Source organism: Danio rerio, chromosome 17, assembly GCF_052040795.2.
Source record: "Danio rerio strain M-AB ecotype USA chromosome 17, GRCz13ab, whole genome shotgun sequence".
Classification (NCBI taxonomy): Eukaryota; Metazoa; Chordata; class Actinopteri; order Cypriniformes; family Danionidae; genus Danio; species Danio rerio.
In genome coordinates, this window is record NC_141037.1 from 12,068,959 (window position 1) to 12,091,916 (window position 22,958).

Sequence of the window (22,958 nt, forward strand, 5' to 3'; positions counted from 1 at the left end):
TAAGACACTGAAAATTCATCCATCTTTTTAAAACCCACTTCTAGTTGGGCAGTATCCTGATTAAAGGGATAGTTCATCCAAAAATGATAATTTTGTCATCATTAGTTTCTTCTGTTGAACACAAAAAAGGTATTTTGAAAAATGTTGGAAACCTGTAACTATTGACTTCCATAGTATTTGTTTGAAGCATTCTATATTGATGCCAATAGTTACTCAAAAACTCAAAGATTTGGAACCAATTGAGGGAGATTAATAGTGAGATCATTGTTATTTTTGGTTGAACTATCCCTTCAAGTAGAATAAAATAATGTTATTTGGCAAGAAGATTCTTTAGAGTGTGTTAGAAGTAAATAAAAAAAAAAAGAATAAAAACATGGATATGGTTTGTTAGTTTAGATGGTGTAGTAACAGCAATGACCACAAGGGACTAACTGAGCTATGAATTGAGTCAAACCTAAACCCATTGACACTGAAACACATTGCCAAAACAATTGCTCTCTATTATTAACCAGGATGGTCGAGTGGTTAAGGCGTTGGACTTGAAATCCAATGGATGAATGTGCTAATGGGTTCAAACCCCACTACTGGTAGGTTGTTGCTACACTTAAGAAAGTAGTGATGACTATTTCCCATAAATTATCATGAAGATTGTGTATAAAGAAACAATAAGGTTATAGCATTATCCAACCGTAACTCATTGACTTTAAAACGCTGTAAATACAATTAAAAATAATGACATATGAAGTTTTGTTTGCACTAAATGCATTTGATTCAGATAAACCAAATGTAATGAACAAAGCCATCGCACTCGGATGCAAAACGATTCCCCATGCTTTTCATTTCTAGCAAGCATATTGTAAAATCATACAGCGGTTTGTTGCCAGGCAATCGCTCTGAGTGGCATGTCCTTACAGCTCAAATGGATGGTTTTAACAGTGTCTAGATAATAATGCAGGTTTATTTTTCCTCTGCCTTGACTGCCCACCTCTCCTGAGAAAAAACATTGCGATTTAAATGCATTACAAATAGATTCACATTTGCACAGCTTTGATCAACCAATTAGTGACATAATGCATAATAATTTACATTAATTCTGTTCATTGTAAGGAATAAGATCCTATCCATATTTAAAGATATATGAAATTATTGTTCTTAAAGGTTTAAACCCAGGGCCTGGTTTTATAAAAGTAATCCACAAGGATTTTGAATAAGGGATTGGATCATATTTTGAAAATGGGTTTATCAAAAGAAAAAACAGATTACATAATCGGATTAGATCCATTATGATATAATCCAATCTTGATTTTGATCCAGATCAAACCTTTAGTTTGGGTTTTTCAGACCTTTTTAGTAGGATGTGGATCACTTTGATCCAAAAAATCAGGATTAAACTGATCATATCAGAAGGGTGGATTCAGCGTGAATTTCATGCCCAAAATGTAATGAAAACTTAAAAGTATGAAATAATACTATATTTGGGTCATGCAGTATCTTACAAGATGTCCTATTTATTCATAAGGTTTTAATTGGATTTGTTCATCCGTCAGGCTACAGTGATTAGGTAGACTTAAATGTATTCAGCCTTTCAGTATAGGCCTACAGCAAAGGCGAAAGAGTTTGGCCTCATAAAATAATCCCACAAACAGCTGTCAAAATTGACCAAAAACAATACATTTTATTCTGTCACTAATTGATATACGATAGAAATATTTTTCTTTTCAGAATATTTAATAGTGATGCATGCAATAATTACAGAATAAACAAACAAACAAACAAAAATGCAAAGAATGGCAATGACTGATTTTTGAAATCACTTTCAACAATTGCAGAAAGAGACCGAAAGGGCAGAAGCACAGCTTCATCTGGCAGAGGAACAACTGACTTGGACAAAACTGCAGCAAACCAAGGCCAGACTTGAGATCCGCCTCCTAAAGGCTACACTCATACAAGCTGGTCTCTCCTCATCAGATGAGGAAGACTGAAACTATTGTGGAGGTTTTGACATTTAATTCTTTTCTTTTTTTTAATTCAATACATCTATATTTGTAACTTGTTATAAATATCCTCAATGTACAGTGTTTGTGTTGCAGGTCTCAGATGAGTGGACTGCTGGAAGAGGATGGAGTGGGGTTTTTCTAGTTTTAGTTTTTTTTTTTTTTAAATGTGTGTGTTTTCAATTCAAATAAAAATAAAGTTATATTGACCCCACACTGGCTATTCTACTCATTGCTCTTTCCATATCTATAGTTCTACACAGTGATTTCCCATCCTGTTTGAGCACTGGTTATATACTGTAGATTTAGTGATCTGAAAAGTTCCTATCCAGATCAGATTGATCCAATCCGATGTTGCTTTGAAAAACTGGCTCAAAAAGTAAGCTGGATTACATGATCACGGATCACAAAAACAAGATTACTAAATCCGGATCAATTTCAAACTGTTTAAACCTTTTGAAAAACTGGGCCCTGGGCTTTGTATTGCTTCATTTTTTGAGCCCATGGTATTTTGTGGCACCAGGCAAACTCTGCAGATCAAAATAGCAAATTCCCTTTTGCATTATACAGCATGTATATATTGCATAACATGCTAAATTATCGAAATATGAAATCAATCTGCATACTATATTAAACTGGACCTTCTTAGCATTTCCAATTAGTTCAAAGAATACTCATGGACTTACTATATTTGTCAAAATCATACAATACAATGACCTCAACTGGAAGTTATGATTTGTAATGAGCTTCTGTTTTCCTCTGCACCAGCTTCAATTGCCTTTTTTTTTTGTGGTCAGACACATCTGTCTCATTACTAAGCCCCATATATAAACTCTGGTCGTGGCTGGATTGCAGTGGAGCATCCATAAATTAGGAAAACCTGAGCATGCCCTGGTTGCGGAATCACCAATAAAGTTGACTTCCCTTTGGTTGTGTGGTGCTGAACAGCAGGACAGGCCTGGCTTTTCTCACCCTGCCTTCCTATCTGACAACAAATAAACAGCCAGAGGTCTTTAATGTGCCATACAGATGACACCTCCGATCTCTCCCTTCACAAAGACTTCAGGAAGCTTTGGGCGTCAAGACAAATATTATGGCAGTGGAGCTTCATTTGGCGTGTGTCTGAGGCTTGAGTCTTTCCTTCAAACCCGAGCGCGAGCTGAAGGAGGAGTGTGGAGGTGAAAACACAAAGAGGAGCCATCTGTCTGATGGAGAACTCTACATTTGGTCAGACGGGCACTTTAATGAAGTGCCGTGATTCAATATTTTACAATTTAGTATTCAGCTTAAAATGGAATGTAAAAGGCTTAAATAATAAACGCAGGGTTGCACACAATACATTCATGGTGTCCCAATACAAACTGAATTTCGTTCAATACTAAAAAAAATGTTGTTTCCCCACAAAAAAAATCACCAGAATTGTTTTGTTTAAGCTTATTTTAAATAAGTAGTTTGAACATGCAGCAAAATATTTTTTGTGTGTGTGTAGGTTTACTACCCAGCAGGCACACAACGTCATGAAACGTTAATGTTAGGTTAGAATTAGGTCGTGATGTCGGGTAACCAAAATTCAATGTCTAGCTAGCGTCTAACGACAACGTTACTTTGATATCCATTAACAACATCAAATGACGTTGATATTTGGCTGATTATAGGTTGTGTTAGTGAGTGACTAAAATCCAACGTCAAGCCAACATCTTAAACCAACATCATATTGACGTCAAATACTGACATTTATTAGTCAGGTATGGGAACCAAAATCCAATATCTGATTGACGTCATAGTGGTAACTTCCACACGTCAAACTGGTTGAGTTTAGGCTGTTTTGGTAAGTGACCAAAATCTAACGTCAAGCCAACATCTTAAACCAACATCATATTGATGTCAATACTGAGGTATATTCGTCAGGTATGGCAAGCGAAATCCAACGTCTGATAGAGGTCATAGTGGTAATGTCCACACAACATCAAGCTGTAACATCATTAGACGTTGATATTTGGTTGATTTTAGGTTGGACACTGACGTCGGCCTGATGTTGGGTTCTGATGTCAACCCATTTTCATTTCCAAATAAAATACCCACAATGTTGGGGTGCAACGTCAATCTGACGTCATGTTGACATCCTTTGCCTGCTGGCTAGTACAGTGTCCAAAGAGCTTAACTTGCTGCAGTTTAAGAAAACATATGCAATTACAAAAAACACCAGCAAATTAAGAAAAGATCTTCATCTGTTTGACAGCACACGTGTTGCAAATCTTCGCAATGCATGTAAATATAAAACAAACGCAGTGCATTTTTCCACAATGCAAACAAACAATCAAAATGTGCTGCATTTTCTCACAACACAAACAAAGTACAATATACCTGCATTTTCTCACGACACATGCAAAAAGAACACAACACAACAGAACTGTTTCAAGTGGATCCTAAAACATGACGGACATCGCTGTGCCGTGACTATTGCTCAGTGAAGTTGCAGGAGATCTTTGACAGGTGAGTTTTTTTGTTTGTTTATTTTAACATCCTGATTCCCTTGTCTTTTCCATTTTATTAGCCTAAATAACCATAACCTAAATAGTCGGGTGTGTCACGTTTTAGGGTCCCCTTCAAACATTTCCGTTGTTTTCCATGGTATTTGAAAGTGTGAATAATTGCAGGCGATTTCATAATTTGTTTGTGTTGTAAAAAGATGCAGCTAATTTTTTTTAAACGTGCATGAGTAGTGAGGATTTTCAGTATGTGTGCTGTCAAACAAATAAAGAACTTTTTTAATTTGCTGGTATTACTTGTAATTGCATGTGTTTTCTTAAACTGCAGCATGTTAAGCTCTCTCGGCAGCAGAAGGGAAGGCATGTTACGCCCTATTCACACGGGGCTTCAGCGTCAATGCTTGACAGAGGGCATGTCTAAAGTTAGGGCTGATGGGATCGTCATAGCAGCGTTAGCCAATGAAATTAGTCCGCAGTAGGCCACTGTCTGAGCTTGTGCATTTGCATACAGAGATCTGATTGTCTGACGCATCCGTCAGTCCTAACTTCTGCAGCGAGCAACGCCTCTAAAGCGGCGCAGACAGATCCAAATTTTTTAAAAATTAAGAACTGCTTTTGTTCCAGTCAACAAAAAAAAAAGTACTTTCTCCAGAAGTTAAAATTTTTAAGAAATACTGTGAAAATTTCCATCACTTGGGAAATAATTGAAAAATAAAATAAAATAAATACATTTACAAGAGTGCTAATAATTTTGCATTCAACTGTAAATTCCTTTGAATTTAAAATTCATGTCCATACAATAAAATATTAATCAATATATAATTTTAATCTGCCATCAACTGACTATGAAATTGATAGATAATCTGGTAACTAAACATGTTAATCTAACGTTTCCAGAAATCATGAGCATGACTTTAAGGTGGGCTCATTTGATTTTGGCCAGTAAACAAGCATCGAGTAACCATGCTGACCACCAGAACAACCAACTTGCAATACACTAACAACCGCTCTAGAAATGGTTATTAGCCAAGTCAACTGACTGCAACAATCAATAATCATGGGTAGTTTTGCATGGAAAAATACCTCTTACACTTTATATAGTTTTAAATTTGCCAAAAAAATAATGCATCAATTTCCACTTGGAAATAGAGCAACAAAGTAAACCAAATAAATACAATACAATAAAGCACATAAAATAATAAAAGCAACAAGTGATTTTGCAACACCGTCCTCCACCAACTGTATAAGGAAATTTCATTCATTTCACATAAACTTCAAACGCGAAACTCATGCAAATCCACATTTTTACAATCCCTTCTATAGCAAGCAATGCTTTACAATGCAAATACATTTGAGCAATATCATTCACCCACAACAGTTCCTCAGTGTTGTTATGCAGAAGAGGTCTATTCTTTGCTTTATCTAGCCAGCAGGTATATCTTCAAACCTGATTAACACCTTGACCAATTAGGCGGATAAATTTGCCAAAACATTTGCCTCCCCACAAGGCGCTGTAAAATGAGATCACACCCAAACTAATTATAAACAAGTCCCCCAAGTGCCCTAATCAGATATCGGCTCGGCAGCACACTTCATCTTGCGCAGGAAATGGAATTAATCTATAAGGATCTCCATGACTCAGACTTCATTAGATTGCGCCATGCTTTTCCAGTCTCCGAAATTAGACCTGTCATTTAAACCGAGACCTACGTTTATTAGGAGCCAGCCTGTCTCATCAGTGCAATTGAAAAAACATGGTCTGCAGGACTCTGAGAAAAGCATCAGATCCGCTGCCATTGGCCTGGGAGACAGACGTGGAGCCGGGAAAGAGAGGATTAGCATGTGGCGTAGTCTCTGACCACCTCATTTCCTTCCCCGGAGCGATCTCTGTCTTCATCTCTCGCCTGAAGCTACAGCATACGCATGCTATCGCCTGCCATCTTTATGTCTCTGTGTGTCAGAGCTTTGTGTTTCACACAGTACTCCACCCTACACTGTCAAAAAATGCTGGGTTCCACACTAGTCCTTCATGCTGTCCCAACACAAATTGATTAAGTTAACTTAATTGTTTTTGCAAATTTAAGGGGATTGAACATAAAACAATTATGTTGTCCCACCAAAAAAAAAAAAAAAGAATTGTCTTGATTCAGCTCATTAGCTTGTGACTCATGTTTTTATTAATATTATCAATATTATGATGTGACATATTGTCTTACAATACAAAAATCTGGTAATAAACTGCTAGTAGACTTTTCTTTTTATTTATATTATTATTATTATAAATAATAATAATAATTATTTATTTATTACTTTTGATGTTGAAATGTTTGAAAAAAGAGCTTTAATGAACATTTTTAATAGTTTGATGTGATTGACCTATGTGTCTGCTTTGGTGTTATCTATTAGCGCCAGTTTACTTTTTTATGATTACTATTATTATATTATAATTATTATAATTATTTATATATGCTTTTAAATTGCATTGTATATATGTATATATATGTATATATATGTATATATATATATATATATATATATATATATATATATATATATATATATATATATATATATATGTATGTATATATATATATATATATATATATATATATATATATATATATATATATATATATATATATATATATATATATATATAAATTAATTAATTTATTTATTTATTAATTTATTTATTTTGTATTTAAATTGCATTGTGGGACCTTGGTCCTTTCTCTGACAACTTTTAATGTTGAAATGTTTGAAAATAGCTTAATGTGATACAAAAACCTAGTGATAAACTGTAATAATATTATTATATTATAATATTATAATATAATTATTTATTTATTTATGCTTTGGGTCTTTCCTCTGACAAAAAAAGAGAATTTTTAGGGACATTTTTAGTATTGTCTGTTTTGGTATTGTAAATTCTGATACAAAAACCTGGTAATAAACGGCCTGTACTTTTTTTATTTTGTCTTCTTTCTCATCTTATTTATTTATGCTTTTTTATTTGCATTGTGGGACTTTCATCTTTCCTCCAACAACATTTGATTTTGAAATGTTTGAAAAAGAGCTTTTATGTACATTTTTAATAGTTTGATGTGATATATGGTCTGCTTTGGGGCTGTATATTATGATACAAAAACCTGGTAATGAACAGTCAGTACTTTTTTGTAATTATATATACAGACTTGATTATCTCTATATCATTTATAATACAATACATTATTTCAAACCACTAAACCTTTAGTAAGAGTCCCTTTGATAAAATGCAATTTTGAATTTTTGAAAGTTGAATTTTCATTGCCAAAAGTCGACAGGTCAGACCACAATGGAATTTACATACATAAATAAACAGAAAAAAAACAGTAAATTATGCAATATTACAGTGTGTCCCTGTAAAAAACGGGAATATTCTGGCAGCTAAAGCTTTAAAAAAAGAAAAGTAAAATAATTGTCCTGTAAAAAGCAGGACTCTTCCGCCAGCTATAGTGCTCCAATAACACAATAAAGAAATAAATTCAATAATAAAATTTAAAAAAAAAATTGCCATCCTTTAAAAATACAGTGAATTTCTGTCATGTGGAAAACAACTTTACTCTAAAAAAATTACAAATTGCATTTACTAAATTTTACTAAGACAGCTTATTGCAAACTATTTATATGGGCTGAATATAAACATTTAATTTGATTAAATTCAGCCCATATAAATTGTGGCATATGGTATAACTTTAGTTTAGGTCTCAATTCATGCCATTTACAACTGGCTTATTACCTGCCAATTATTAAGAAATTAACTGTATATTGGTAGCTATAAAGTATGATTTATTCAGCATTCCTAATACCAACAAATACCTAAACACTAACTTACTAACTGTTATTAAACAGCTAATTAGTAGTGTTAGTTAATGGTTTGTTGATATTGTGATTTGTGACCTAAACTAAAGTGTAACCTAATTTTATTTTCAAAAAAGCAATACTACTTTTAAAACTGTTAACAGATTTACAATAACATCAACAGTATAACAAATAGTTAAGAAGTAATCTTCTTTTAAAACTTGACTTTGTTACATGAATTATAAGAGGTTGATGAATGACATCTGAACACACCGATCTCTCGTTCTGGCTAACGGCCAGTGCTGTTTTAGAATGATTTACGGTAGAAGGCCTCATTTCTTCTGACTCAGTAAGTATTTTGAGGCACAAGGCGAACTTGATAATACCATTAATCATCATGTGTTGTGTAAGCCGCTGGTTTTGGTAAAGGCCAAATAGAGACATGTATATGAGCTCTAGAGATCAGAATAGCACACTTCCTTTTGTAGTATGTGCAGCATGTATATTTTGCATAGCATGCAAAATTATGGAAGTATGAAATCAAAGATGGTTACATAAAGCCATACTGTACAGTATCAAACTGGAATTGATTAACATTTCTAATTATATTCATGGAAAGACCTATTATATTTTGCCAAATGTGTGAATTATACAAAAAAGTGCACATTTCTGACAAGGCAATACACTTAATTGGAAGTTATATAGTTTGCAGAGTTCTTCTGGTCTTATTATCTTATTATCATTCATTCGGCTTAGTCCCTATTTTAATCAGGGGTTGCCACAGCGGAACGAACCACCATCTTATCCAGCATACGTTTTACACAACGCCCTTTCAGCTAAAACACAGTGCACACTCCATACACACTCATTCACACACATACACTATGGATAATTTAGTCTATTCAATTCACCTATAGCACATGTCTTTGGACTTGTGGGGGAAACTGGAGCATCCGGAGGAAACTCACGCCAACACGGGGAGAACATGCAAACTCCACACAGAAATGCTGACTGACCCAGCCATGACTCAAACCAGTGACCTTCTTCCTGTGAGGCGACAGTGTTAATCACTGAGCCACCATGCCACCTCTTACTTTTAAATCATGTAAAAATGTACATTTATTCCCAACAATCCAACACACCATGTGATATGGTCATGATATCAATTTGATGGTCAAAATGTTGGCCAAATTTGGAATTGCAAACTAGTATGGTTTATAATATTCACCTATGAAATATGAACTAGTTTGATGGGTTTATATTATATGGACAAGGCACAAATAGGAAAACTATGCAAGGAAGACCTCACCAACTGAAATGTGCCATATATAACATACAGTGCATCCGGAAAGTATTCATAGCGCATATTCCAAAATGGATTAAATTCATTTATTTCCTCAAAATTCTACACACGATACCCCATAATGACAATGTGAAAAAGAAATGAAATTGTTGCAAATTTATTACAAATAAAAAACCTGAAAAATCACATGTACAGAAGTATTTACAGCCTTTGCTCAATACTTGGTTGATGCACCTCTTGCAGCAATTACAGCTCAAGTCTTTTTGAATATGATGCCACAAGCTTGGCACACCTGTCTTTGTGAATTTTTGCCCGCTCCTCTTTGCTGTACCTCTCAACCTCTACCACATGTCTTTGAACTATGGGGAAAACCAGAGCACCCGGAGAAAACCCACACAAATGGGGAGAACATGCAAACTCAGAAATGCCAACTGACCCAGCCAGTGCTCGAACCAGCAACCTTCTTGATGTGAAACAATTGTGCTACACACTGCGCCACTGTGTTGCCCCTGTAAACTTGTTCCCTTAAAAAGTATGAAGTAATTGAACTATGTGCAAAAAATTCAAAAAAATAATGGTTCCAAGTTACAACCGATTTACTCGCTTTTTTTGAAAAAGGCAACTTGTCAACTTGTTAGTAGGGTTGGGTACCGAAACCTTTAAAACTGGTATGCACCGGATGAAATCAACATATGAGTTTCGGAGCCTAATTTCGGTGCTGCAACAAGAACGTAAAGCAGGTCGCACACCAGAAGCGCTGCTCGGGGATACCCAGCGCCATGCATTTTAGAATTCGCAAGTCAGCGGCTGTCCTCTGCGCCCAGCCACGACTCATGACTGTTCATATTTCTGCAATGCCACAGAGCGCCATCTAAGCGCCAATAGTTTCATTTTAAATAACATGCCAATGTGCACATCTGGGGCCTCATGTATCAACGCTGCGTACGCACAAAAACTTTGCGTACGCCAGGTTTCACACTCAGAATCGCTCACGTTTGGATTTACTAACAATGAACTGAACGTGGGAATGTGCGCAGCTTCACGGCAGCTTTCTGGCAGGCGTACGCACATTTTTTGTGCGTGTCTGTTTTATTTCCATTGGCGACTCCTAGAGGCAGTTGTGTTAAATTCCTCTCTACAAAGTGTCTGAGCCTTGCAATGGCAGCTGTATGAGGCGGGTTCAGCAGGTATATAAGGTTTCCATACCATACATTTGACCAGCTAAACATTAAAGCACAATTTGCAGCAGTCGCCTGTTTTCCCAATGTAATCTGAGCGATCTACCGCACGCACATTGCTATAAAGACACTATCTGAAGATGAATTTGCATGCGTGAATCAGAAACATTTCCATTCAATAAATGTGCAAATAAAATATGATGCTTATTGATATGAACTTATTGATGATTCCTACTTGTCTTTCTCGTGATAAATAGTTGGCAAAATCTGATATGTAGCAGGGGAAAAAACAAGAAAGAGTTCATCAGACGCTGGATTCGAGCCGCATTCATGCTCGAACGTATCAATTTATGATCACAAGCGTCTTACGAGCGCGTCACTGAGACTGTTAAGCGTCATGCAACATTTTACAGATATAAACCACACTATTTCTTTTTTTTTTAATGCACTCAGTGCGATGTTCAGACCCAACTGTGTTGACCGCATCAGCTAAACTCTCCCCACTCTATTTTTTTCTTTTGTTGTTAATTCCGGAGAACAAACTGCCTCCGAAAGCAGCACCTCCAATTCACATTCTGTTCAAAGTTTCTCTTTTTGCTTGCTTTTGCCATTGCTTTTTCGTTGGGTTTTGCCATTAGCATAGTCATTAGCATATTCATACGGGGGAGGAGGCAGGGAGGGGTTTTGTGCTCGTGCATGTTGCGCTCAGTTTCACGTTCATTCAGATGTACAAAAGAATATGCGTGAGATTCGGCGTACGCAGTGTTTTATACATCTGAAATTTTTTCTGCGTACGCACATTTACAGCTTTGTGCGTACGCAATGTTTTAGTAAGATTTCCACGCAAGTCTTCGTACATGAGGCCCCTGGTGTGTGATACTATCAACTGTCATGTGCGCGCTGTCTAGTGGCTTTGAGCGGCGCATCCGCTGTGTGACGCTCTTAAGAAGCATAAAGGGGTGCGTTAAAGGCCCACAAAAGTAAGCGTTGTGTCACACCATCTCCAAATGTTTAATTGTAAACAGCTTTGAGGGATACGGATGTCAGCGATGTCAGGCGTTTGTTATTGTAGCTTATAGAAGGCGAAGCGCGCAGTACGGCGCATGCGGCGAGAAACTCACTTAACGAGACTCACTTCATCAACACGCATGATCGCGTTCAGCTAATTTGCTTAAACTAAACATTCTACGGTATGGCTATATTTTACAAGCAAGGATTCTGAAACACCAACATGCAGCAGATGTTTTACTAAAGTTGCGTGTAACGGGGGAAACACGTCAAACTTATGAAATGTGAGGGCTCATGGAATCAACTTAAAGCTGAGGAATGGACTGTCTTTAACAGGTTGTGACATTATCTGGCATATTATCCGAGTATGTTTACATGGACACCAATACTCTGATTTTAATATGATTAAGACAATACTCTGATCAAGAGTCTACTACGTAAACAGTCATTTTTGATCATCTTAAAGGACCACAGACACAAACTGCAGAGGAAACATTTATAGGCTGGTGACGCAATGACGTTGATGGATCTATGTGCTATAACATGTAACTGGGAATCAGGAATGTAACATTCAAAAATCAACTCATGTAAACACCTGAATCATATTATTGTCTTATTCAGATTAAGGCAAATCATTAGATCACTGATGTCCATGTAAAAGTAGTCACAATCCCCAAACCTAGAAAAAAAGGTGTTCCCTGATTTTGATGACAGTCTTTCCACAGGTTAGTAGTAAGCTAATGTAATGTTAATAGCATAATGCAAATCTTGCATTCATGCTAACAAACAAATGATCAAAAGAAATATATTAATGCTACTCAAATAAATAAAATATGAATTGATGTTTACTTTAAACTTATTATAAATATATTTATATTGTTAAATTATAATGATAAATAAATAAATATATATATATATATATATATATATATATATATATATATATATATATATATATATATATATATATATATATATATATATATATATATTTATTTATTTTATTATTTTTATTTTTTTTGTCGAGTAATTTCTTGGCTAAAAAGTATTGGTTCAGGCACCATTTTGGCACCGGTACCGTATTAAAAGTATCAATTTAGCACCGGTATCGAAAAACACCAAAACGACACCCAACCCTACTTTTAAGTAAGCAAGTTAACTATCTTTTTATAGGATAAAGTAACAAATTTTAAAGTAACTTTTAACAGTTTTTTACAGTGTATGATGCAAAGCTGAATCAGTTTCATTTTATATCACTGCAGTCTCAGGTGTCACATGATACAAATCTGAAATCTTTTTAATATGTTGATTTGCTATAAAAGAAACATTTAATATGATCAAAATTAAGTATAAATTCATATTTTTGTTCATTCTTTTATTTTCATTCAGCTCGGTCCCTTATTTAGAGGTCGCCACAGTGGAATGAACCACCAACTATTCCAGCATACACAGCAGATGGCCTTCCAGCAGCAACCCAGTACTGGGTAATATATTTTTGTGAATACGATTTTTTCAGGACTCTTTGATAAATAAATAATTGTGTTCGAACGTTTGTAAGTGTAAACTGCATTTAATTAAACGCAACATTTTATGCACAAATACTTTTCCAGTGACTCGCTCAGCTCATGTTTCGCATATAAGGCCTATAGCCAGTGTGATTTATTTTCGGGAGGCTTCTGGAAATGCATATCCCTGCTCAATCTCTGAACCCTGTGGCCTGAGACGGAGGGGAACTCACGAAATATGAATTAGATTGATGGATTTAAAATTACAGGGATTAGGTGCAAATAAGAAACCTCGCTCGGTCTGCTTTAGCTTCCCCCAGTCTGTTAAATCACTTGAATTAGTCTCTATTGACGTCCGTTTAGCCTGTTTCATGCTGTGGAAAAAGCATGCTTGACTTGCAGCGTGCCATGCAGCAGTGGGTACAACAAATTAAGACCGGCTTCCTCTCCCAGTCAGCCCACTTTCCCAACATGAGGCTTTTCCCTGCTGTAAAACTGCTTGGTCAGCTCTAATTTTGTAAATTGACCCGTGGCTCTGATCAGCAGTAGAGGACAAAAGTATGTTTATTTTTTTGTATCTTTACTTAAAATAAAAGTATTTGTATTTTAGAAAACTTTTACTATTACTTCACTACATTCCTAAACAAGAAATTTTACTTCTTTTTACACTACATTTCCTGAATGAAGCTAAGTAGAGAGGTATTTTGAAGGGGAGAAATTGTTGCTTGCTTAGAGACGAGATACAAGTGTTTAAATCATGAACAAGCTGAATTTAATCAGCTATCCTGTTCAATTGGTCCACAAATTGCACTCAGGAATGAATATGTGACTCAAATATTCTGTTCAGAGTGAGTCTCCAGTAAATGATTCACTAATTAAATGTTCTGTTTAGAGTGAATCAGCAGTAAATGATTTACTGATTCAAAGGGTATGTTTGGAGGAAATCTACAGTAATTGATTCACTGATTCAAATGATCTGTTCAAAGTAAGCCCCCAGTAAATGATTCACTGATTTAAATGTTTTGTTTAGAGTAAATCTGCAGTAAATGACTCACTGATTCAAATGATCTGTTCGGAGTGTACAATAAATGATTCACTGATTTAAATGTTCTGCTTGGAATGAATCTGCAGTAAATGACTCACTGATTCAAATGATCTGTTCAGAGTAAGCCTCCAGTAAACAATTCACTGATTTAAATGTTTTGTTTAGAGTAAATCTGCAGTAAATGACTCACTGATTCAAATGATCTGTTCGGAGTGTACAATAAATGATTCACTGATTTAAATGTTCTGTTTGGAATGAATCTGCATCAAAGGATTCACTGATTTAAATGATTTGTTCAGAGTGAGTCTCCAGTAAATGATTCACTGATTTAAATGTTCTGTTCAGAGTGAGTCTCCAGCAAATGATTCACTGATTTAAATATTCTGTTCAGAGTGAGTCTCCAGTAAATGATTCACTGATTTAAATGATTTGTTCAGAGTGAGTCTCCAGTAAATGATTCACGGATTTAAATATTTTGTTCAGAGTGAGTCTCAAGTCAATTATTCCCTGATTAAAATGATCTGTTCAGTGACACTCGAGTAAATGATCGATTTAATCAAATGAACGGTTCAGAGTTTGTCTTCAGTAAACGATTCACTGATTCAAATATTCTGTTCAGAATGAGTCTTCAGTAAATGATTCATTGATATAAATGATCTGTTTGGATTGAGTTTCCAGAAAAGAATCCACTGATTCAAATGATCTGTTCAGAGTGAATCTCCAGTAAATGATTCACTGAGAAGTGCCTAATAGAGTGAAGAAGAATGTATTGTCCTGTGGGACGTGACGTTTCGTTCCACTATGTCCACATGACACTAAAACTCAACTTGACTTGATACATTTTTCTACAAGTGTACACCGGCTCTTCTCTGTAACCCCTCTGACCCCCTGCCTGGCCTTACTTCCAGCATTCCTGCTGAGCTTCTGGTTTCCAGGGCAAACGCAGACAGCATGGATGACTGCTACCATCTAGTCATCTTTTGTCCTTTCAGTTGATGAGATAATAGCAAGGCCGGTCACCTTGCTTCAGAAACACACCGGGAGTTGCACTGATTGGCGACAGCTTGTGCATGCTTAAACACAGCTGGCAGAGGACATCGCTCACTGTCACAGCCATGGCAAAACTCAGCAAGATGAAATATGGCCTGCTCAGAATCAGTCTCAATCACTCTTCCTTCGGAAAGAGATAACCTTGAGCCTTAAAGGGATGGTTCATCCCAAAAAAGAGAAAGAAAATAAGTTTTGTCATCAATTATTCACCCTCATATCATTTCAAACACTGAGAATGTTTGGTTTTCAGAGTTTCTGCAGGTCAAGTTAAACTTAAGACCTTTAAGACATTTTTAAAGAGCCCCTATTTTGCATTATAAAAGGTCTGGGTGGTTTGGGGGTCTCTAATTAATATGCATGCAAGGTCTAAAAACACTTTCATTGTCTTATAATATGCAATGATTTTTACCTAATTATTCCAACGACTCCTATATGAATCGTTCAGCAATTCATTTGTTCCCAATCCCCTCCTTAGCAGGAAGCTAATCTGCGCTGATTGGACCGATGACCCAGTCTGTTGTGATTGGTCGACTGGGTTCAGCGTGAGACAGAAAGAAATGCCCAACACGGGTACAGTGTGAGGTAGCAGAAAGTATGAGAGCCTAATGCAGGAATGCATTAAAGCAATGCAGTTAAACACCAGCATAACACTCTACTCTTAACCTTAACCCCAAGTAATAACAGCCACACACATTCAGTATTGATCCACACAGTGCCAAAAGTTGAACATATTTTGAAAACTGACTGTGCTGCGTATGTAAGGAACAGCTGATGGTGGCCATAGAAATAAACAGCAGAGGATCACTAGCTCAGAAACGCATTTAAATTGGCAAATAAAAAAGCACGCATCACGTTTTCAACGTGGTTTTGGACGCAATATGTGAACAGCCCCATACAGATTTAACCTGAGAGATACAGTACAAGCACTGATCTATAATAGATACATGGTTACAAGCCATACGAGGCCATTAGAACTTATAACACACAATCAAACACATATTTTACAAACTACACAAAACAAGACTACAATTTTAATTACACTTACATTTTACGATCCGGTGGAAGAAGAAAACTGGTCGGTATGAACTGAAAAAATTACTGACAAAGTCCCTGTCAAAGTCTGTCAAAGTCCCATAGTCACTGCTACTCCTTCAAAACGGCCGACAAATCCCAGGTTGCAGTGTAGGTTATTGTATCAATCGTCAGAAAAATGACAGGAACAAACACAGCACACAGTTGGCTATACTGTGGTGTTGTTGTAAAAAAGGAACTTTAACCCTTTTTTTGGTCGATACCAATAACCGATAACTCTTCAGACTTAGAGGCGATAGCCGATATGTATAGGCCGATAATTTCAAAATGTTAAATTTTTATACAGCAGACTTCATAAAAGATTGAACTGCTCTTATGAACTGAATAGTCTCAAAGCAAAAAAGCAATGATTTCAAAATTGCAAGGGGATTATATAGACCTATATTCACATACATAAACCAATATTTTACATATATCAGCATGCAAAAAAAAAAAAAAATTCCTTTTCTTCAAAGCAAATTAACTTGCATCTGACTGTCGCATAAAATTAATAGGTTAAATAACAAAATTGGATTCAATCCACAAGCAAGTTAAATATATTTTAAATAAGATGAAAATGAAAGAGCTAAGGACTGAAGCCAGCTCAAATGTTCTTGAATAAAACGTGTTACAGTTATGTACATATGTACAAATATGTCATGTCCGAAAAAGCCTTTTTTAGAGGTGTTTTGACAGTTTAGAGTCACCGTACAAGCGAAAAGCTACATACAGAATATACTCCTTTAGAAAATGCGGCATGAATTCATGCTATTTGGCGTTTTAGATTCTTTTGAACACATGTAGCTGCTGCTTGTCAATCAGACAACGCTTCTGTGTTCGTTTTTGCTGTCAATCGTGGGGAAAATTATCGATGACAAGTTTATGATAAACGGCTGTGAGTTTCACTCAACTACGTCATCGAGCTCAGATGATTTTATGACAAACACAGAGCATAAAATAAAGACAGAATGAGCGGTGAGTTGAGAGCCCGTATGCTGTATTCTGTGACCGGCGCACATAGGCACTCCCCCGTTTATCTGAGAAGGCTGTCAGATCAATATGTTTGTGCGCGCGCAGTGACAACTCTCACACACGCTCGTTATAATCAATATGAATATTCCGATCAAACTGAATACAATTTTACATTAACAACACATGGCAAGCAACGTGTTGATAATAACAAATAATCATATTAGATTAAAAACAGCCCAACAACTTGTTGTTGATAAGGAACATGGTTACTTACTGAGTTATTAACGCACAGCAATGCCACATGAACAAAAAACGGACTTTGAAAGAATAAACAGAGTGAGTAGAGCTCCATTATAGTGCACTGGGCAAGTCTAAACATGTTCCGCCCATGGGATGCGTGAGGCAGGCAGGTCTGTATGTAATTTATCGGCTTAAAGATATCGGCCTAATTTAGACATCGGATCGATAACGATAATGTTAAAAATAGCATTTATAGGCCGATAACAATATGGCCGCCGATATATCGTGCATCCTTACTTTATATATATATATATATATATATATATATATATATATATATATATATATATATATATATATATATATATATATATATATTATAATTGAATACATCAAATTACAAAATTATAATTTAATAATAAATGATTGATAGAACTGACAGATGTCATTGTGGTAGCGTCCACACAACATCAAGCTGTAACATCATTAGATGTTGATACTTGGTATATTTCAGGTTGGACATTAGCGTTGGCCTGACGTTGGGTTCTGATGTCAATCTGACTTTCATTTTCAAACAAAATGCAACATTTCCATAATAAGGGTTTACAACTCCAATCTGACATCATCCTATGCCTGCTGGGTTTATATGAAGAATAGATTTAATTCTTATTTGTATTAACATTTAAAGCAATGGCTAAATTAAATGTGTTCATTATTAAAAAAAAGTGGTTATATCTGGCTTTAATTAACTTGATTTATATAGATTTGCTTTACCATGCCTAAATGACCTTTTTAAAAATTTTTTGGTATTTTAATAAAAAAACAAATATTTCTCTGATATCATTTAATATATATGAGTAATGTAATACAAACAATTTAACAGGCATTTAATTCACAGTGTTTAGAGTTATAGCTTTAGAATCACAAATTCATTGAAAATATCTTATTGTGTCTCACTGTATGTTGTACTATGACTTACATTTTTAAATTTAATTTTTTAATCACAAAAGTTGCCAAATCTGCTTATAAAACATGATTTTTGCCTTCTTTTATTGTTAAATTATGATGAAATTACACGTTGTGGGATGTGGACTTTTTGGCTATAAATTTAAAAACTTGAGAAGCAATTTTGTTTGCATTTATGATGACTTTTTTTTTTTGAAATGCGTTCATGATGTGTTAGTCATTACATCCTATAACTAAAAATACTATTAAACATCTTCTCTATTTGCTTTACAGATTCAGAATAGTTTCAATTTAACATTTATTGATAATGCATATTGAGCTTGCTTTGGCCTTGTTTTTGTAGCTTTGCTTGCGTAATTATCTTGCTATAGTTGCCAACACAGTTTTTTTCACCCTCATGTTCTTCTAAGCCTGTATGAACAAACCTGTTTTGTCCATGTTTTGTCCACACCTATGAACGTCAATGGGTCCAAAACAACACTAAAGTCTACTGACGTTCACTATATGTGACCCTGGACCACAAAATCAGTCGTACATTGAACGGGTATATGGGTCAAAATAATTGAGCTTTATTTTATGCCAAAACTAATTACAATATTAATTAAAGATCACATGCCATTGATATATTGGGTAAATTTCCTATTTTGAATATATCAAAACTTACTTTTGGATTAGTAATATGCATTGCTAAGTACTTGAATTTGACAAGTTTTTTTCAAAACAACGATGAAACGTCAGATTCAAGAACATTTCTAGAAAGCAGGTAAAAGTAAAAGTAAAAAATAAATAAATAAACAAGTAAATAACAGGGTGAATCAGCACCTCCAAGTCCAAGGCCATGGTGCTCCACCGGAAAAAGGTGGTTTGCCATCTCCAGCTTGGAGGAAAGTCCTTACCCCCGGTGGAGGAGTTTAAGTATCTGGGGGTTTTGTTCACAAGTGAGGGAAGGATGGACCATAAGATTGACAGGCGGATTGGTGCAGCGGCAGCAGTAATGCGATCGATGTACCGGTCCGTTGTGGTGAAGAAGGAGCTGAGCCGAAAGGCAAAGCTCTCGATTTACCGGTCAATCTACGTTCCTACTCTCACCTATGGTCATGAGCTTTGGATCATGACCGAAAGGACAAGATCTCGGATACAAGCGGCCGAAATGAGTCTCCTTCGAAAGGTGGCTGGGCGCACTCTTATGGATAGGGTGAGGAGCTCTGACACCCGGGAGGAGCTCGGAGTAGAGTCACTGGGGTTCTGGGGTTCTCTCCTAAGACAGCTGCCCCCGCGACCCGGCCCCGGAAAAGCGGCAGAAGATAAATGAATGATGAATGAATGAATGAATAACGGTGAGAATATGGTAAAAATCAGTCTGCCGTAAGGGCTTTTCTTTTCTGAATTGATTTTGAAAACACTGTTGGTTGGGTTTAGGGAGGGGGCGGACAGGTCAATTGGTGCTTTTTAAAACACTATTGGTTGAGTTTAGGGAAGGAGGAGGGAGGGGTGATGAGTCAGTCGACAGCAGACTCTGGTGGATTTATCGGATTTGGCATTCGGGAGAGAAATTTGAGACCTCAAAAGGCATACACAACAGTGGATTCGAGAAAACAAAAACGTCAAATAACGTAGCTCTTGGGACGTATTTTGCTCTCTCCAGAAATGTATATAGGGATACGTAATCAGAATGCGCCTGGGTTGGATATTTTTCACAGTGTATACTAATAAAACATACATCAATGCAAAGCTAATTTATTCACTATAAAACTGTAGTTTAAACAACATCAAAAAATACATCCAAAAATCAAAAATGCAATCATTTTGATGTCAAACCTTTGACATCCATTTGACATCCACATAATGATGCACTTGACCAACAACATTAAGACACAAAAGATTTAAAGTTAATACAAAAGTTAATATATTATAATTAATATACAAGTTTCATTCATCCAAAAGATTCAATTCTAAATAACAAATTTACTCTGGATTTTGTATCCCTTCAATGCAGGTAAACTGCCTTGATGTCAAAACGACATCAAATTGACATCTATTATTGGCATCTTAAAACAATTACAGAATTGTCCTGCAATCCATTTTTCATCATGCTTTAGGACGTCAATGTAATGTTATGTGAAGTAATATAGAGTATTTATCGTGTATGGCCATACACCAAAATCGCTTCACAATCCCGGTGAGGGAGTTCGGCTGGTAGGGTTCTCACCACACCACCACCAATGTGCAAGATCCCCTTGGATGATGTGATCAGCCACATGACAACAGCGCCAGTGTGCTCACTACTCACCAACTATTGGAGGAGTGGAGAAACAGTGATAGAGCCAATTCGGTGCATGGCGATGATTAGGAGGCCATGATTGCTAAGGGCCAAGGGAGGGAATTTTTCCAGGCCACCAGAGTTACACCCCTACTCTGTACGAGAAGTGCCATGGGATTTTTAATGATCACAGAGAGTCAGTACCTCGGTGTGCCCTTCATAATACTAGGGCATTAGGACCCACACAGACCGCTGGTTGAGCACCCTTTGCTGGCCTCACCAACACCACTTCCAACAGCAACCTAGTTTTCCCATGTCATCTCCCATCCAGGTACTGACCAGGCTCAGTCCTGTTAGTTTCAGTAAGTAAAATTTATTGGGCTGCAGGGTCATATGGCTGTGGTTAGATGCCAGTTAGATGTCATTTTGAGCTCAATATTGTCAACTGACATTAAATCTATTAGCATTTTTATGTGTATTTTTTACATGCCATATACTTTTGACATCAAAGTGCTCACTGGGTGGATTTTGAAGGAGGTCTATATATGATTGTCATAATGTGATGCTCATATTTCTCTGCCGTTCTCATCTGTACCTGCATGCTCATCCACGTCTTGGCTCCATCTCCTTCCACTGAGGCGGCAGACCATCACACCATTGATTGATTATTTGTGACGTTGAGCGATGATACATTCCGTTTACTCATCAGCTCTCGGCACGCTATAAACAACCAAAGAGACAATGTCAGTGAGTCATATTTCTATCATTTTTATTCTGTGCCAAATGCAACTGATAGCCTTGTATCGTGCGTCGGTGACATGCCACGGCTTGCCTCGACTGCCAAACGCAGACGTTCCTAATTAACTTCCAGTCGACGGAACATGAAAGTTTCAGGGTGCATTTCACCAGCAGCACATGCAACCCAACGAGGGGTGGATAAATTGGCTGTGGGCCGCTTTTTTACCCCATGCTCCTCTCAGGAGGCCTGTGGAGACAGGTAAGCCTGTGTTACCATCTGGGCTCCTACAGTAAGAATGAGCCTCCGTTCTTTTTTAATGACACCTTCTAATTGGGCGGCTTTCTTTCAGGGTGGTCAGGAGGGAATTCGGTTTGCTGGAAAATTCAGTTAGACGGCCAAGATTGTGTTTGCTATACAAGCCAGAGATCTTGAAATATTAGATCCGTGGTGCAAATCAACAAATGTCATGTAGTGATTTGTATTTCAAAGACCTGACTTAGGGCTGTGTGATATTGGAAGAAACTGACATAGCGGTACTTTTTTCTTTGATACATGTGGGATATTGAGTACAACTTCACCAGATGACTGGAATAGTTCTATTTGGAAATAATTCATGATTTTATACTGATTGTGATGATTTTGTAGAGGAGTTCTTCTGCATAAAATACAACAAACCAAACACAAGTGTTGATAAATACAGTAAAGCAAAAATGTAAGTGAAATAAAGAGTTTTCTAGGAGTCTAGCAATATTCAGGTACACAAATTGAATAATCAAATGTCAAAAAACAGTTTTGACATTCAATCTTTTTTCCATTCCATGTTAATGAATTCACTGCAAAGGGAAGTTAAAAACATTCATTCATTCATTTTCTTTTTGGCTTAGTCCCTTCATTTATCCGGGGTCGCCACTGCAGGATTAACCGACAACTTATCCAGCATGTTTTTACGCAGCAGATGCCCTTCCAGCCGCAACCCACCCCTGGGAAATGTTCATTCACTCTCATACACTACAGACAATTTAGCCTACTCAATTCACCTGTACTACATGTCTTTAGACTTGTGGGGGAAACTAGAGCACCCCAGTACATGGGGAGAACATAGAAACTCCACACAGAAATGTCCCACTGACCCAGTCGAGGTTCGAACCAGCGGCCATCTTGCTGTGAGGCAACAGCAGTACTTACTGCACCACCATGTTGCCAAGTTAAAAAGAATAAATTAAAAAAAAAGGAAGCTAGCATTTTTTCTAACTTGGTGTTTTTGCTGTTTTCAACTATTTTTCAATTAGCCAAGTTTT

At 36.4% G+C, this 22,958-nt stretch overlaps 1 long non-coding RNA gene across 2 annotated transcripts in view; it reads right to left on the reverse strand.

The window, feature by feature from the left end:
- LOC147833022 (uncharacterized) overlaps window positions 1–22,958 on the reverse strand; it is a 59,777-nt gene that overhangs the window by 33,549 nt on the left and 3,270 nt on the right. For both annotated transcript variants that reach the window (XR_015513023.1, XR_015513022.1), the window contains exon 2: window positions 21,517–21,641. This is a non-coding gene — a long non-coding RNA (uncharacterized LOC147833022). The remainder of the gene's footprint in view (window positions 1–21,516; window positions 21,642–22,958) is intronic.